This window comes from Furipterus horrens, unplaced genomic scaffold (genome assembly GCF_987537825.1).
Source record: "Furipterus horrens unplaced genomic scaffold, mFurHor1.1.pri manual_scaffold_5, whole genome shotgun sequence".
Lineage (NCBI taxonomy): Eukaryota > Metazoa > Chordata > Mammalia > Chiroptera > Furipteridae > Furipterus > Furipterus horrens.
The window spans coordinates 1,723,423-1,740,617 of NW_028327175.1; the positions used below are offsets into that span (position 1 = coordinate 1,723,423).

Here is a 17,195-nt window from a genome sequence, read left to right on the forward strand (position 1 = left end):
GCAGGGTTATTTTAAAACTTGAAAGTGAAAATGAGATTGCCTCTGTAATCCCCTCTCTCCGTATCCCCAGCGACAGTCTTATGTATGAAATGATGCTTTTTGGTTCAATAGAAAACACCTTCTACCCCGCGAGAACGAAGACCCAGGGCACTCACACAGTCTTGGAGTCACTCGGCTTTCAGCGCGCTGCTCCCTGGTGGCCCAAAACTTGTGCCTTTAAGGGACACGCCATTTAACTACGACTCCATTTGCCTCTCTGCTGGTCACGTCCCAACCAGCGCCCCTCAAGCACGGATGGTTTGGGCTCTTGGCAGATAGGCTTCCTTTAAGGCGTCATCCTGGGCTACCTGAGAGCCACGCGGACGTGCCTTGCAGCCCCAGGGCCTCTCGGCTGTACTGCCCCCTCTCTGTACCCGCTAGATTCACCGGCTGCTGCGGCCCGTCATCGGGGGGAACTGCCCCCCCTCCCCCACCTGCTTGGCCAGTTACACCACCCACACTCGTGAGCTGCACACCCTCCCGCTCAAACACAGGAGCCCCTCCCTGGCCCCCCGCCCCCCGTGTTCGCCTGGCCTTCCACGGCACATCACTTAGAAAGAAAAGAAAGCTCATGTCAATTCCCCAAACGTCTGTGGGCTCTGATGTTTGCTTCCTTCACCTGCCGAAACGCTAACGCGGGAGAAACCAAGCTGCCTCCGCAGACCGTCACTTGACGACTCAGCTACCACTTGAGAGTGTAAGAGCCAGACTCGGGCTCCGGCCTCTGAGCCAAGTGTCGCTGGTTCGATTCCCAGTCGGGGCACAGGCCCGGGTTGCACGTCAGGTCCCCAGTTGGGGGCGTGAGTGAGAGGCAACCACACAGTGATGTTTCTCTCCCTCTCTTTCTCCTTCCCCCTCTCTCTAAAAAAAAAAATAAACAAAACAAAACAAACAAACAAACACCAATGAAAGACAGCATCATCTAAGGAGGAATTTAACTTTCTTCCCTCAAAATGTGTGTCTGTGAGGAAGAGACAGACAGACAAAAAGGGAGACTAGAGAGGAGATTATCATATATATTTTTATCTTTGTGCATTAAAATATTTTTATTTAGTTATCGTCATCTTCATTAAAGATAACCTATAGACAAAAATAAAATACAACTGCCTGCTTTCATTTGGGGGTTCAACTCTGTTTTCCACTTCTTACTCATTAGATCCATGTTATGCTGGGTCTGCTTGTAAGATACCAACAGAACGTGAAATACAGGTGGAATGACTGAATTTTCAAGGAATTCTGGAAAATCTTAGAATAGCCTAGCCAGACACAAGAGGTAAATAGTTAAAGAGAGAAAAAGAAAGCAAAGCTTGACTATTCCAGACTGTCCATAGGCTCTTCCCTTTCTAATATTCAGTTTGGGGTCCACATGGAAAGAACCCCTAACCAGGAGTGTCAGAAAAACTGAGAATATATCTCACAGCCAAAGAACCGAACTTAAGCAAAGGCTTGTCGTCAGGAAACACAGTGACCAGCTCTGTTTCTGGGCCCTCCTATTCTGGAAGCTGCTGTGTTAAGTTAGGCCATTCAGACACGGACATGTTTGAGTTTCATGTCTTGCATTTCCCATCAAGAAGCTGAATATAAATGGAACTTGTATGGATTAAGACAATAAGTCAGGAGCTCTTATTTAACCAATTAGCTTCGCAAAAAAAAAAGCTAAACCGGAGTGCCGTGTATGAGGTTCCTCCTCCCTGCAGACATTTGTCCCTTTCTGCACTTCAGCCATGACATATGTACGTATGGTTTGAAACGTGATACACTTCACAGGAAGTTCTGGCCTGTAATATCCCAGCTCAGAAAGCCTCCCTCGGTCCCACTGCTTAGAGCAAAGGCCCCCCATACCCCCTGTCACCTCCACTTAGTCCAGCCTGTGGTACAGACCCAGTTGGCATCCACGTGTGCCGTGACCTGAGAGGCCCTGGCCCCGACAACGTGTTCTGACTCTGCGCGTGGCATTCAAGGCCTCATGGTCTTGCTGGGGTGCTCCCTGCCACCTGCCCTCCCTGCCTCCCTGCACACACGGCCCTCGATACCCTGCCTGGAAGACCCACACTTCCCAACCCCGGGCCTTTGGCCTCCGCGGCTTTGCTCCACTGAGAGTCCCCTTCTCCCCCATCTGCACCGTGGGTCTCTTATGACCCCCCGAAGGCCAGAGCCAGCGCCGCATCCCCCGTGGAATCATACGTGTCCCCAGCCGGCACCGTTTCTCCCCCCTCTGCCTCCTGAGAAGACCACGCGCTCCCTCCCCGGCACGGGCCCGACCTTCCCTGTGGGGTAGTTACCTGTGAGCGTGTCCTGTCGCCCCCGGGAGTGCCAGCGCTCATGGATGGAGACCATTGGTGCATCACTGCTTCCCCCCCACCCGGAGCCTCACAAATGCTGCCTGCGATCGGTGCACCCTGTGACTGCGAGCTGGAGGAGGGGATCAGCCATGTTTACGGCGCGTCAGCCATGGCCAGGCACTACGCTGGTGCGGTCGAAGGGAAAAAGTGTGTGGTCTTCACGGCAGCCCTCCTGGGGCAGGCGACTTGCAGGTGCAGAGGCCAAGGACCAGCGAGGTTACTTACCTGCAGGTGACAACGTGCCTGTCCCCTGTTGTCCCTGCAGGACAAGGCCCCCTTGGGGGCTCCACAGACAGCTTGGCTCCGTGGGAGGTCCCAGGCTCTGTCGCCCTGGCCACGTGAACTCCCAGACAGTGGGGACAAACAGCAAGGGCTTGCGGGAAGCCTGGCTAGAGACTCGTCACGTGAGCTGCCTTGGTCGGCTGAGTCCTGGCCAGAGTTCCCTTTCATGAACTTAAAAATCAATCATTCTTTCATCAACAAGGAAATCCTTCTCCCGGGTGTTAATCTGAGACGACTGGGTGCAAACGCCATCACACAAGTTATTTTTCTCTCTGCTTGGGAAAGAACCTTCCCGTGAAGCTCAAGGGGAAAAACAAGCAGCGGTGCATGCATTCCAAGTACCCCGTCTGGATGGAGCGTTCCCAGCCGCTCTGCCTGGGGGCGCTGGTTTTGTTTATTCTGCTGTGCTTACATTTCGGTGACTTCTTACTGAACGGAGCTTTGAAAACAGCCCCCAGATCACGTGACTTAAATAACGGGATTATATAAATTACATTACATTTGTTTCTACGAAGGAACATCAGGGTACAGTGCTCAGGGGCCCTGACCGGCGGCGACCGGTACAGACTGAGGCAGCATTTTAATGTTGAGTGTTCATCCCCTTGTCTCTGAAACCAGGTGGAAATGCTAACGCAGGACCCTAGAGCTGACAAGGAGCCGGCAGGCCCGGTTTTCCTTGAGCTTCCTGTACATAGAAAGCCTCAGTGGCTCCGTGTCTGCTGCCTGGGACTCCGGGTGCCGTGGCCTTCAGAGCCACATGTAGGGCCAGTAACGTAAAGTAACTGGTGGTAACTGCCGCCCACACTGTGTTCATGGTGCTGTCCCACCTGTATCGTCTCACGGGGACGCCACAGCAGCCAGGAGGGCCAGCGTCCTCAGGAGCACCCCTCGCTCTGTTAGGAATGAGGAGTTTTCGCTCACAGAGACGTGGGCTGTCCAAGGCCACGGGGTCCAGGTAAGTGGCAGACCCAGGACTCAAACTCTGAGCTGGACGCCTGCCCCCAGTTCTCCTCTTTAGCAGATTTCAGGCGTCGACAGGCTGGATGAGTCTGGGGCGGGGAGGTCAGTCATAAAGTTTGAACGGCTGCGGAAGGAAGGAGCGTGGTGCTAAGGGCAAGCAGAGCGCAAAGGGACTTTCCCAGCAACTGACCCTTCTCTGTGTACCTGCCTTGATGTCCACGCCAACCTGCGCCGAAGTCCGATATTTTAGAGGCGAGAGGAGAGAAATGCATGAGGTCAGGCACCTTGTCGGTCGGCCACAGTGAGCGGGACTGGCCCAGGATGCAATATTGCTTCACCATCTTTTTTTTTTTTATTTATATTCCTGGCTTATTCTCCAGGCGTGCCAGGTCTCGTCGGCAGCCGTCCGTCTCGAGAGACGATGGTGTAGCTTCTTAAGAGTCTGTCTGCACCGCCGAGAATGGCTGTGCAGTCCGACTCGGGAGTGACACGGTATCTGTCTCCTCCCGTGTTGAATCGACATCTTGCGATGATGCTGGAGTGTCCTCTCCAGTGAAGCTGAAGCTACAGAGCCTGGGCAGGGTGATATGGAGGGTCTGCTGTTGCCCATGCAGCAGACCCCCCCTCTCTTCGCAGCTGAAGGGTCCAAGGGAAAGACGGAGTCGATACAGCTTGGCTTCAGGTGCGCCGCAGGAGTTGCCGGTGTTGACTACAACGTCAAACCGCCTTAGGGACTCCGGCTCCGGATTTTCTGTCGGGGTTTACTCCCTTAGCCTTTCCCCTGAAGAGGTATGCCGTGCCAGGTCTACACCCTTCATTACCTCGTTTCTGAAACGAACAAGGACTGAGGGGCCAGGACAACGGAGAGGAGAGGCCGGGTTTAAGGGGGGCACTTCCAGCGTAGGGACAGGAAAGTGGGAAGTTTCCAAACCTAAGGAACAGGTCTCTGCGATTCACATCCGTGAACGTTCGTCCTGGAAGGTGTTAGCGTTCTGTCCACTGGCTTTGCGTGCACATGGGATCTCACCGTGGGCGGCCGTGCAGTAGCACTTTGTTTAGTGATAGACATGCTCAGTAACGTGTGTCTGTGCAACGGCTTCCTGCTACATGTGGCTGTTGCGTCCTTGAAATGTGCCTAGAGACACACATCCTGAATTGTCACTGTTATTCAATTCTAGTCGATTTACGTTTAAGTAGCCGCGGGCACTGACCCGTGAAGTTCTGGTTGCTGGGGCCAGTCTTCGGCGCCCGTTTTCCGAGCGCAGCGGTGCGGGGAAGATGGCCTCTAACCCCTGCCATGTGCTCCTGAGTGCTTTCGGGGATAAGGATTTTAGTATTTCATTTAAAATGGATGCTGAAATGGTGGCCCACCGTAAGGCTGAGAAACATGGGTACGTGTCCTATCTTCCATAGTTTATAAAGTCTGGATCCGGTGTTTAAGGAACGCAGTCCCTGCTTTGCCCGGCGCAGACACTTCAGCTCATGCGAGGTGGCCTCTGTGGTGATGGGCCTCTGCTGCGTGGCCGATGGAAACTCAGACCTGGCCTTCCTGCAGCTTAGCGCTCAGAGAGACCAATGACCTCTCATCAATGAATCTCATGTTCTATTTTGGTGCAGGCTTTTTCGAGACTGGAATTTCCTCCGCACAATGAGACACGCAGCCCCTGGAGCGCGTGGGAACCAAGGGGACAAGTGAGTGATCACTGATTGTCTGGGTGCACACCTCCCTGCCAGAGGGCCGGGTCCCTGAAGAAAACACGTTTGTCAGGCCCGCAGATGATATCCCATGACTCTGACAACTGTCACGTGCCTGTTTATTTTTCCCTTGAGAAACTGAATGAGTAAAAAAAAAAAAAAGATCACCGCTAAACAAAAGCATATCAATAACAGGAAACTGTTGGTGAGAACTCCCCGACGTTCCTGCAGATGCACGTCACCGCGGTCCCCAGGGACAAAGGTGCACGGACTGCCCGGGGAAATAATCACGAGGTGATACAGAGACCTTGCCATGCTGTTTTTAGTAAAACAACAGAAAAGAATTGTTTCTGGAGGCACAAATAAGCGAATAATAGAAACACGTATCAATGCAATCAGGAAGTGCTGATGTGATGTCTGGGCCGGCCCCTGAGAACAATCTGTAATCTAACCCAGTATCTCCTTGGTGATGGCAGGCCGCACAGTGGAGCTTTGGGAGGAAGGGGATCTGTCTCCGCAGGGCGGCTGGAAGTCCGAAGAGGATGGGACACGGGCCCCGGAGCGGTTCTGGAAGGCTCTGCACCACGGCACCTGTCTGCTGGTCGGGTACTCCCACGGTCGGTGGGAGGGGGAAGGACACGTTCCTCTCCCTCCTCTTACTGGGCTTCCAGTGGGAGCGCAGCGCGGTGGGAGGTGCAGCCCATGGGTCCCGGCTAAAGAGAGAAGCATGTGGCTGACCGTCAGGGGCTGACCCCCGCTCACGGGCTTAGGGCCTTCCTCGCTGTTTGCATGACAAGTGATGGGTTTTAAAGCGAAATTGGGAAACTGTAGTTTTCTCTTGTCTCCCAGAACGGACTCACGGAGGAAAGCATTAAGTCCTTCGTCCAGGAGCCCGCAGAGCAAGCTTTACTGGGGCGTGGGGGGCGGGGAGCAGGGAGGGAAGAGGGGGGAGCAGGAGAGTCGGCCCAGAGTTCTCACCGGAACCTCTGCTTTCTCCCGGGCCCGAGCAAGAAGCTCTGGAAGCCGCTGTCGGGACCCAGGCAGCTTTCGGAGTTGGCCCAGCTCTGCAGCAAGGGGACCTCACGGCCCTTCCCCCAGCTCTTTAAGCATCTGTGGTGGGCAGAGCAGTGAACCCCAAAGACGCCCGCATCCGGATCCCTGTGATGCGGGAGACCGTTGCCTCACATGACCAAATATGCTCTGCAGAGGAGGTCGGATGAAAGAACTTGAGGGGAGAGATTATCCTGGATTCCCGGGCGGACCCGAGGTAAGCACAGGGGTCCTCGTGCGCACCGGAGAAGGAAACCCGAGGACGGAGGCGGAGAGAGAGCCCTGAAGGTGCTCCGAGCTGTTGGCTCTGCAGGTGGAGGGAGGGACCAGAGCCCAGGCTCCCAGGCGCTGAGGGAGACACGGGGGTGCTCCCCCCGAACCCGCGGGGAAGCGTCCTGCCGACACCTGGCTAGGTCAGCAAGGCCCATTTTGGACCTCCGACCTCCACAGCCGTACGATAGCCCACTGTGTTGTTTGAAGCCACAGCCTGGTGGCCATTTGCCCCAGTGGCCAGAGGAAGCTGGTAGAGACGCCAACTGGGCTTTGCCGTCCCGCGGCGGCGCTGGCTCTGGGCCATCGTGTCTGGGCTGCGGGCTGCCACGTCTGAGCCTGAGGCTGCGCGTCTGGGTCCCGTGGGCGTGGACGGCCGTGGGGGTCGGGCCGTGGCCCGGGGTCCCTGCTCAGCGGGTCTGCAGTGGAGACAGGGCCCGGGCGGTTGACAAAGCAGCCGACGCGTCTAACGCTCCGCCGGGGAGCAGAAGCCATCGTCGGAACCCTGCCTCCCGCGCGTGCTGCCCCGGCGGCTAGAGCTTGGGCACGCGCTTTCCAGCAACACAAATGGGAGGAGCAGCTCACTGGTGCTGGGGAAGTAATTTCTAACTTCTCCGGCCTTTAACATGGCGTTTGGTTTCTGTCCCCCTCTGAACACGGTGTGTCCCCTGGGGGCCGGGGCCGGGGAACAGAGCCTCCTCTGTCTCCGTTCCTTCCCTGCTCCCGGGTCCCAGTGTCTTTCCGATGCAGCCCAGGATGACTTCTCCCACCAGGGCCCCCGCCACCGCAGTCCCACCTCTGCGCACCGAGGTGCTGAGTGACCCGCAGCGCACGGGGGTGGTGTCTTGGGATCGGGGCGTGATGCCCAGGAAGGACCGGCTGTCCCCTGAGAAGAAGATCGAGCTCCTTTGGGAACCAGCTGTTGATCCCCCAACATCCATCCCTCTGTGCTTGAGGGTGGTGCCTCGGGGTGTTTGTCCTGGGGCCACCCACACTCCTAACACACGGGAGCTGGCCCCGGCCGCAGGGGGGCCCGAGGTGGGCGAGAGGGGACGGGGCGGGGCAGTAACAGGGTCCGCATCAGCTGGCTTGTCCCGTTACCTGCAACGGAAGCACGCAAGGGCAGAGCAAAGATCAGATGCGTGTCGTCTGGGGCAGAGAGCACGGGACGGGGAGGAGAGAACGAACAATGGCGGAGGCGATGGCCCTGGAAGCGCTGGGTCTGAGAGCCTGGGAGCTAGAAGGAAGCTGGGGACATGCCTCAGGGCCGGTCTGGACCCTGCCCTGACACTTTGGGTCCTGAATTTTGGAGATTCTGTCAACATAATGGGAGAGGAGGGCTGAGCGGGAGGCGGAGAGTCCTGGAGTCTCGGTCCCAGCCCCATGCAGCCCCTTGGTGGCTCAGACGGTCACCGCTGGGTGGCCCCTGGCTCCCCACCCAGCACTGGCTCACTGGGCTCCTTAGCATCCTCTTCCATGGGTGGCTTGGTGCGTGTGTGGGTGGGGGTCGCGGGTGTGAGACCCACATTTCCACACTGTGGCTCGGCAAGGGGCCGAGCTCTGAAGCTGGGGGTACCTGCACCCCACGTTTTCCCTCACCCAGCTCTTACTCTGGCAGGGTGGCTTGCACCCAGTGAACGCCCTTTTCCCACCAAGGACGTAGTGCTTTATGTGTACTGATGCATCCGCATTTCATCGTGCCTCTCCCTCCCACTGCGCCTGGGCCAAGCTCCGACCCCCACGCTCCAGGCCCCAGGACGTCCACCCTGAACAGGCCGCAGCCCTGGGAGTCCCCCGCTGCCACCCACCGCCAACGCCCCCCTCCGGCCTCTGCACCACGGCCGCGCTCATCTTTCCCCGGGAGGGCGGGGGTCGCTCCTCGCCCCTCCTCAACACCAGCCGGTGGTTGTCCAGTGGAAACCAATTAAGCGCACATTTCCAAGCCCAGAACTGGCCGCAGCCCGGGCTCGCTGACGCGTCCCCTCGTGGCCCACCGCTGTAGCCCCTTGGTGGCTGCACTCGGCCTGGGGGATCGTTGTTCTCAGTCTGTGCATTCTGTTCAGGTAGCGACTGCTTGTCCTAAACCACTGAAGAGCCGTTCACGTTTAGACAGGAAGGCATTTCAAAGGCAAAGAAGTGTATTTCCAGCCTGTCCTGAAACATTGGAAGGTCCGGCCACACAGTTCACAGCCTCGAAGGCCACGGCCAGCTGGATGTGGGCAGCGGCGACAACTGTCAGACACCCCTGCCACCTACTTCCACACGAAGGCCTTAAGGGCGCTGAGGCCCAGCCCCAAACATGCCCCGTCCCTACTCACCACTCAGGCCCTGTCCCCAGGGGGCCCCCGCTTCCTGAGCAGGCGTGTCAGGGCCCAGCCGTGGCCCCTGGGACTCGCCACCACCTCCATCCTCAGTGACTTTCTCCCGAAATCACCCGAGACCCTGCTGTGACTGGCCGGCCCCGAGGATGGGCCTGAACCCCGGAGTCGGTGCCCCTGCGAGCCGCCCACGAGCCGTGACAACAGAGGTGACTGGAAACCACTCACACGTCTCCCACCAGGAGTGAGGGGCCCACACGCTGCCTCCCCCGAGGGGTTTCCCGTGGGACAGAGCACCAGCGGCCCGCAGACAGCCTGCTCACGGGACACATGGAGACCCCGTTCCCTTCCCTCCGGCATGTCCCCACTCCTCACTGAGCTCCTTGGGGTCACCTCCCAGATCATCTGAGTGCTCAAGTCCTCATCTGATGGTCTGCTTCCGGGGTGCCCAGCTAGGGGACTTTTCTGTGACTTAGCCGCCATCCCCCGGTTCCTTGCTAGAACACCCCTCTGTTTTTCCTTATTCCAAGATGTCCACTCATGTCCACAGCCCCCCACCCCTCGGAGTGGGGCTCAAGCGTCTCCTCAGTCGTGAAAGATTTCCGGGCCCCTCTCCTGCCGGGATTTACGCTCCCACTTCCTCTTCTGCGCCCCACCAGGCGCTCAGCTTTGTTCCTTCCGTAGGGCTCTTGCATCGTGCAGACTTGACCGACCTCTTTATACCTCGCATCAGCCTGCGTCTCCCCCTGCCTCGTCCGCCACCGCTCAGGGGCCATGGCAGACCCCGTCTCCCGTTCCGGCTTCTGTGAGCGGTCAGCTCTGTGGCGCTGGGACCGACTTCACGTGGGCAAGGGCTCACGGGGCCTCTCCCCACATGTGCCAATGCGCCCCGTCTCGTGCCCGGGCTTCCCCAGTGGGTGCTAAGCATATTTTGGACACCAGTCCTTTATCAGATACTTTTTTTGCAGGTATCTTCTCCCAGTTGGTGGTTTGCCCTCTAAGTCCCTTGATTTTGTTTTTACAGGCAGAACTTTAAAATTTAAATGACAAACAACTTGTCCATGATTTCTCTCAGGGATCCTGTCTTTGGTGCCCTGTCTAAAAAGTCATTTCCATACCCAATGTCATCTAGGTTTTCTCCTACGTTACCTTCTAGGAGTTTTATAATTTTGTATTTTATATTCAGGTCTATGATCAGCTATTGTTACTGACCTCGATGAGTGAGGAGAGTCCTACTGCTCGCCAACTACCAGGCAAACCTCCAAAGACAGTGCTCAGTGGAAAAAAAGGGAATCTTTTATTTAACAATCATATAATCTGAAATAATAGGGAGTTTCTGCCTAAAATATACGGGTCACAATGGTAAGGGGGAAAGAACCAGAGATCCTGCCACCAGCGCTCCTGGGCGCCAAACTGATGTTCCGCGAGCTCAGTCTGCTTTCCGGGCAGGCACACGCGGACTCTGCCTGTCTGTCTGTCTGTCTGTCTGCCTCTCTCTCCCATTCTCTTTATCACACACACACACCCCCAGATCAACAATACCTTTTCGAGTCAAGAGGCATTGTCTCTCTCTTTCCTTTCAAACCAGGGAAGGTCACGGATCCCTGGGATTGGTTTCCCCCAGAATCATGAACAAGGGCTCTGCCGCTTACCCAAGACCATGAATCAGGAAGTCACCCTCCTTATGCGAGAGTCCGTTTGGTCATTTACAGACCTGCCCCTCACAGAGTAATGGAGGGAATGGATGGGTTTATACTCATGGAGGCGCCCTGCACGACTCTTCCTGGCTGGGGGGCCCAAAGGGGTCCGAATCTGACAAAGTGTGACTCACGGACGGAAAACGAGCCCTGCGCCCGGACGCAGGAGCCAGGGGGCTGGCCACGGGGAGGGCAACCCCCGCCTCCGGCGATGACGGATGGTGGCTCAGGGGGCTCCTACATGCTGGCCCGGGGCGCGGTCAGAACAGTCCGGCACAGCTGGCGGAAACTTCACCCGCATTCCGCCTCCGGGACGCCAACTACGGGGCTGACGGTGGGCACGTCAAGGTCACTGCACACGGGAAGGCTGGCGCGTGACGGTGCTGTGGACGTTGCCGAGATTTAGCCGTGTTTCTAATGACGCCCTCAGAGGGCTCCGCACAGCTGGAGTCACTGATGAGCGAGATATTTTCCGCCATCTGCTTCCACTTGTGGGCTTTCCCCTTCGCTGCTGGTGGGGCACTGAGCCGTCAGCTGGGACAGCTGGGTCCAGGCAGGTGGTCAGCCAGGCGGCTCTGTCCAGTGGCCAGGTTTCCAGGGACTCCATAATGGACAGATGTCGTAGGAAATAATCTTGTGGGTTTGGACAGAGGACAAGTGCCACGTGGTTCAGGAAGAGGTGGATGCACCTCTCCTCCCAATACGTTCTCCCCCAAACATGGGGCCTCAGGGTCACAGGGCGTTTCCTTCCCGCTCCCAGGGAACAGCCGAGAAAGCCGGAAGCTTCCAGAACTACAGTCAAGACTGGCCGCCTCCTGCCAGAAGCAGCTCAGTCAGGTCCAGCTGGGAGGCCCGACATGGTGCCAGCCTGAGGGGGGCAGGCTCGGGAGGCCTCAGTGGGCAGGGGCTCCCCATGCCATGCAGTGCAGCCCTGGACCTGTCGGGGGAGCTGGTGCTCACAGCCCCCCTGGAGCGTGGAGCGGGCGGAGGGGAGCTTGAGGGTCTCAGGCTCCATTAGGCCCCCTGTGGCTGGGCGCTGGCAGCTTGCAGGGCCTGCAGCGGCTTCCAGGGAGGCGAGACCTGCCGTCGGGACAGTGAGTGCCCTTTAGATTCTCCGTGCCCAGAGCTCCCGTCTTCTGTGTCCACGCCAGGCCTTCGATGAGTGGTTCCGTTCTCTCTGAGCAGGATTCCCGGCATTTAAAGATAACGACTAGGAAGTGATGGGCACAGGACTGAGTGCTGGAGGCCACCTTCTCCCCTTCTGACTAACCTGTTACAACATTCCTAGGTTTGGAACCGGAGGGCAACGGAGTGCGGGGCTCATGCTGCCTGGGGCCGCTCAGCCGCAAAGCAGAGGCGGGGCCTGGATTGTGCCTGGGCTTTCCTTCCTATAGGAGGCCAGTGACCTGAGCGGGCGGGGTCCAAACCCTCACGCCCACCTTCCCTCGGTCTTTCAGAAGCAAATGACAGAGGGGAACATGGGAGTCTGGGAGGGGGGCCCACCTGCTGTTTCCTTGGGAGTGAGTGGAGGGGAGCTGAAAGGGGGGTCATGGCTTCCTCCCAGGCTGCTCCGTGGCCTGGGTGGTATCTCTCCGTCTGCATCAGCATCTCCTCCACCCAGACACCTGGGGTTCATGGCCAGGGAGGCTCTGCGTCCTCCCATCAGCGGGGAGAGGTGTGGTGTAAACCGTTTGCTCTCCGGTGTCCTTGGTTTGGGAGGGCAGGCCTTGCGATTCACCCGCTGGCTGGAAGTTGCTCCAACTCTCCGGCCTGGATTCATGCCCTTGCCTCAGTTTCTCTTCCACCTGCCGAGGGGTTTCTCTGCCTCTGACTCTCCTGTCTCAGTCTTTTTCTGCAAGCACAGCCCTTAGATTGCTACATTACCTTCATGGTCATCTACCTGAAAAAAAACCAACCCTCAGGCCTGTGAGTGCAGTTTATGCGTGTTTTGATCCTCAGCATAGATTTTGACATCTCAGGCCTTTTCACTCACAGAAATCAGCTTCTCCTCCTTAGAGACAAGTGCACGGAAGAAAAGCGCTTTTCACTTTCTCGTTCTTTTTTAGGTGACGCGGGAAACTTCACTGTCTTCCTTGCGCGCCTGAACCGTTCCTAGGCTGGGCAGCGGGAGTCACAGCAACGGGCCAGCGGTCTCTCGCCGCCGGGGGTCTGTACGGCCAGGGGGCGAAGCCCGTGTTCACACGTGAAGCAGCTGGGGCAGCGGGGCCGCCCGAGGAGAGCTGCTGAGCAACGAGCCGCCGGCAGGAAAAGGCGAGCGCGGAGCTCAGGCGGAGTTCCGAGCCTGGGAGGAGCGGCGAGCGGGCTACGGGAAGGTAGGGCGGGGAAGTGCCCGCTGGGACGGTCCTGCACGACTCTAGCTCTGCTACTGTCCCCCCACTCCTGGCTGGCTCCCTCTGGAAACTCCGGGGAACACCAATGTCCTCTACTGACAGCAGACAAGTGTCTCTGGGCCATCCCCACCCACACCCCATGGAGCCTCGGTGACCCCTGCCTAGGGACCTTCAGCTCTCCTTGTCACTTACTAGGGTCCCCGGGGAAGGCAAACAAAGCCTGAGAAGGAAGTCGGGGTCACGTATCAGCTTTTATTTCCCCTGAAGTTTCCAAACACCCGAGCAAAGCCGAGTTTTCCCCGTGGAACCCAAGCAGCTTCGGTTTCCGGTCAGAAGTCGGACGGTTCTCTTACGCAGTGAGTCCCCGCTGATTTTCTCGCTTCACTCTGGAATGCTGGTCGTAAGCAACGGTCCCTTCCACAAAAGTACACAGGGCACCTCCTAACACAGTATCGCTTTTTACGGCATTGGCTGGGCAGCTTCGTAAAGGGGAATTTAGGGGTTGTGGACTGACCCTTGGTTAATCGCACTTGAGTTTAAAGAGACTAGATCATTGTTTTCCTCCCGTTCCCTCGAAGTGAGACCTAAATTCATTCTCATTTCATAGAACTTGCCGGCTAGTCTGGGCCCAAGATGGCGCTGACCTTGGCCGACGGGGATTGTCTTAAAACCCATTGGCGCCCCCAAGTGGCACCTTCGTCTCCAGAGCCTAAATCTAACGGCCGCCTCGACCTGTTCAGAAACGTTTCTTTGAAATCGGAGAACTTCTTTTTCAGTCACCACGGCTACCTTTTGGTTTGATTACCTTTTACGATGACTCTCCAAGTTGCCCCTCGCTGGCCTCTGGTTCCTGGAGCCCTGGGGCTCTCGAGGTGCTGCTCTGCGGCCGGCGCCCTGAGAACAGGACTTAGGTGTCCCGATGCTCCCCGTGCCCCTGAGCGTGGCTGGCGGTTCTCAGACCGTTCTCACGGGAAGGGGCCTTGGCCCTTAGGACCAGAGATTCCTGCTGAGCTGATGTCTGAGCAAGGGAGGCGACTTGGAGAAGCAGGTAACCGTTGACACTGAGCCTAACGTGGCCTTCTTCCGCCCACACACGCAGCTTCAAGAGCGCGACACCATTTTTAGCTCCCAGGTCCTAAGTAGACAGGCTCAAAGCTCTCCTTTCCTCGGAAAGGCAGTGGTCACGCTGCTTGCAGGGGGGATGAACGACCCGCCTTACTTTGAACACGAAATCTTTGAGGCATTCGAAGTCGATGGATCCGGAGCTTCTCCGACCGGCCAAACCCAGAGCAGCAGGGGCAGGGAGGCTGGAGGAGATGCCGGAGACCCAGGGTTGCGGCCAGACGTCCCTGTTGGCCCCACGGGTACTGCGACCCTCACCCGGGCCACAGAGCACGTGCACAAGGCGGACACCTGGGAGGGCAGGTCAGGGGGAGACCTAGAAGGAGTCCGGGGCTGCCGCCTTCCCTGTAAGTCCAGCACGTGATACAGATCCCATACGAGGGCCAAAGCAATCAGCCGAGAGCTTAAAACCACGGGGACGGGAAAGAAGAGATTTAATAAGGTCTCCGCGTTGCTTCCAGGATGGAGGGTCAGTTTCCACGGGGTGGGGGGTGGTCATGGAGCTCTGCGCACGCGCAGGGGCGTCTGCTGCTTTTGCTGATGTGGGAGAGCGCTCTGTGGTTGGGGCTCAGCTCTCTGGGGTGTCCAGGAAAGCCATGAAGATACAAGTCTGCGAGCTACGGGAGTGCAAGTCACCGCACTGATGGGATGAAATGGAGAGAGTGAGAGGGAGGGGGAGGGGGAGAGGGCGGGGGAGGGGACACACAAGAGAGAAGATTCCTGGCTCTCATGCTCCCTCTCCGGGGCTGTGCGCTCTGCCTCCGCAAGACTGTTGCCATCAAGTTAACCAGCTGGAGAACAGCAGAGGCTCATTGTGAAGGGAGAGCCCACCTGCACGCTGTCACTTTAAATGAGCCCACAGCGCTGAGCAGATGCGGGGAAAACGTGGAGATCCTTGGGACTGAGGCGCATGGCTCCCGCTGGCCGCTGGAGGGCGCCGGTGTGCAGCAGGCAGTGCACGCAGCGGAGCTTCAAGGCAGGCAGGTGGGGCTCCCTGGGCAGGTGCAGCTCCCCGGGCAGGTGCAGCACTGGGGCAGGTGCAGCACTGGGGCAGGTGCGGCTCCCTGGGCAGGTGCAGCACTGGGGCAGGTGCAGCACTGGGGCAGGTGCGGCTCCCTGGGCAGGTGCAGCACTGGGGCAGGTGCAGCACTGGGGCAGGTGCAGCACTGGGGCAGGTGCAGCACTGGGGCAGGTGCGGCTCCCTGGGCAGGTGTGGTTCCCAGGCAGGTGCAGCACTGGGGCAGGTGCAGCACTGGGGCAGGTGCGGCTCCCTGGGCAGGTGCAGCACTGGGGCAGGTGCAGCACTGGGGCAAGTGCGGCTCCCTGGGCAGGTGCAGCACTGGGGCAGGTGCGGCTCCCTGGGCAGGTGCAGCACTGGGGCAGGTGCAGCACTGGGGCAAGTGCAGCACTGGGGCAGGTGCAGCACTGGGGCAGGTGCAGCACTGGGGCAGGTGCGGCTCCCTGGGCAGGTGTAGCACTGGGGCAGGTGCAGCACTGGGGCAGGTGCAGCACTGGGGCAGGTGCAGCACTGGGGCAGGTGCGGCTCCCTGGGCAGGTGCAGCACTGGGGCAGGTGCAGCACTGGGGCAAGTGCAGCACTGGGGCAGGTGCAGCACTGGGGCAGGTGCAGCACTGGGGCAGGTGCGGCTCCCTGGGCAGGTGCAGCACTGGGGCAGGTGCGGCTCCCTGGGCAGGTGCAGCACTGGGGCAGGTGCAGCACTGGGGCAAGTGCAGCACTGGGGCAGGTGCGGCTCCCTGGGCAGGTGCAGCACTGGGGCAGGTGCAGCACTGGGGCAAGTGCAGCACTGGGGCAGGTGCAGCACTGGGGCAGGTGCGGCTCCCTGGGCAGGTGCAGCACTGGGGCAGGTGCAGCACTGGGGCAGGTGCGGCAGGTGCGGCTCCCAGGCAGGTGCGGCAGGATTCCTCACCCTCAGCACCGCAGCACTTGGACCAGATCATCTTTGCGCTGAGGGGCTGCCCTGTGCCCTGTAGCCACTACAGGCCAGTAGCCTTTGCCCCCTGCTCTCAGCCAGTCATGACAGAAACTATGCCCAGACATTGCCAAGTGTCCCCTGGGGCCAAAGCCAGCCTCCAGGGCCAGCTCTGTGTCTGGAATGTTGGGTCTCGGCGTCAGCCAGTCCAGTGTTCTAAGGCTCAAACCCCCAAATGCTTGTTTGGCCTGGGGTCTGTGGACAAACATGTTAAAAAACACACAAAACTGCTCTGGCCGACACCCACCCCAGTTGAGCCGCATCCCAGGGCTCCCCGCCTGAGAGGGTGCAGGTGTGCGCCCCACTCCGCAGGGCCCCGTGTGCCCCCTCCTTCCGAGCTTCCCCCTCCAGCTCCAGGACAATGTGTGCAGACCACCAGGGGGAGGGGCCGGCTTGCTTTCTGTCTGGGACACTTCACGTGCCCCCACACCAGGAGATGCGCGGGTTTCAGCGACAGAGTTGCCTGAAAGAAGCGCTGGTCTCGCGAGTCCGTAACAGCAGGCCTCCCGGCGCCGTGGGATCCACAAGGCGGCCGTGTCGAGAGTATCTCATCGAGCGCTGATGTGATTAAGTGCGTACACCGCTCAGCACAGTGCCCGACACACTTAGCATGGTTTCGGTGGTGGTTCTTTTTAGGACCTGTCTGCGAGACATGACTGGGAAGAGGCCGGCTCGCCTACTCACTTCCTGTAAAACTGCCCTCGTCCCTCACCTCTGACCCCCATGCCCAGCCCACAGGCTTGGGCCAGACCCACTGAGCAGGGCTCTCAAAGCCGCGAGCTGAGAACGGAGATGCTCTGAAGCCCCCCGGACGTCACCTCCCCGTGTCCCCACCAACAGTCATTGAACAAATGAATGCCTGAGCTGTGAAGGAAATGGAAGCCAATTCCCATCTCTGCGTGGGAAGCGCTCACCCCATGCAAGGTGCTGCGGGGTCACCTAAACTCTGAGCAAAGACACGTGGGTGCTGCGATCCAGGCCACATCCGGGTGTGATGGGAGTGGGAGCAGTGAGGTGCCTGGGGGCGACGGGGGGGAAAGGGGTGTCCGCGGTGCAGTGTGCTGGGACGGGCAGTCAGG

The 17,195-nt window shown here is 58.7% G+C and overlaps 1 long non-coding RNA gene across 1 annotated transcript; it reads left to right on the top strand.

Moving 5' to 3' along the window:
- The first annotated feature begins 12,941 nt into the window (after nucleotides 1-12,941).
- LOC150008112 (uncharacterized) lies at nucleotides 12,942-13,717 on the top strand. Its single transcript, XR_016511272.1, has 3 exons — nucleotides 12,942-12,986; nucleotides 13,200-13,360; nucleotides 13,612-13,717. It is a non-coding gene; the product is annotated as an uncharacterized LOC150008112 (long non-coding RNA).
- The last annotated feature ends 3,478 nt before the right edge of the window (nucleotides 13,718-17,195 follow it).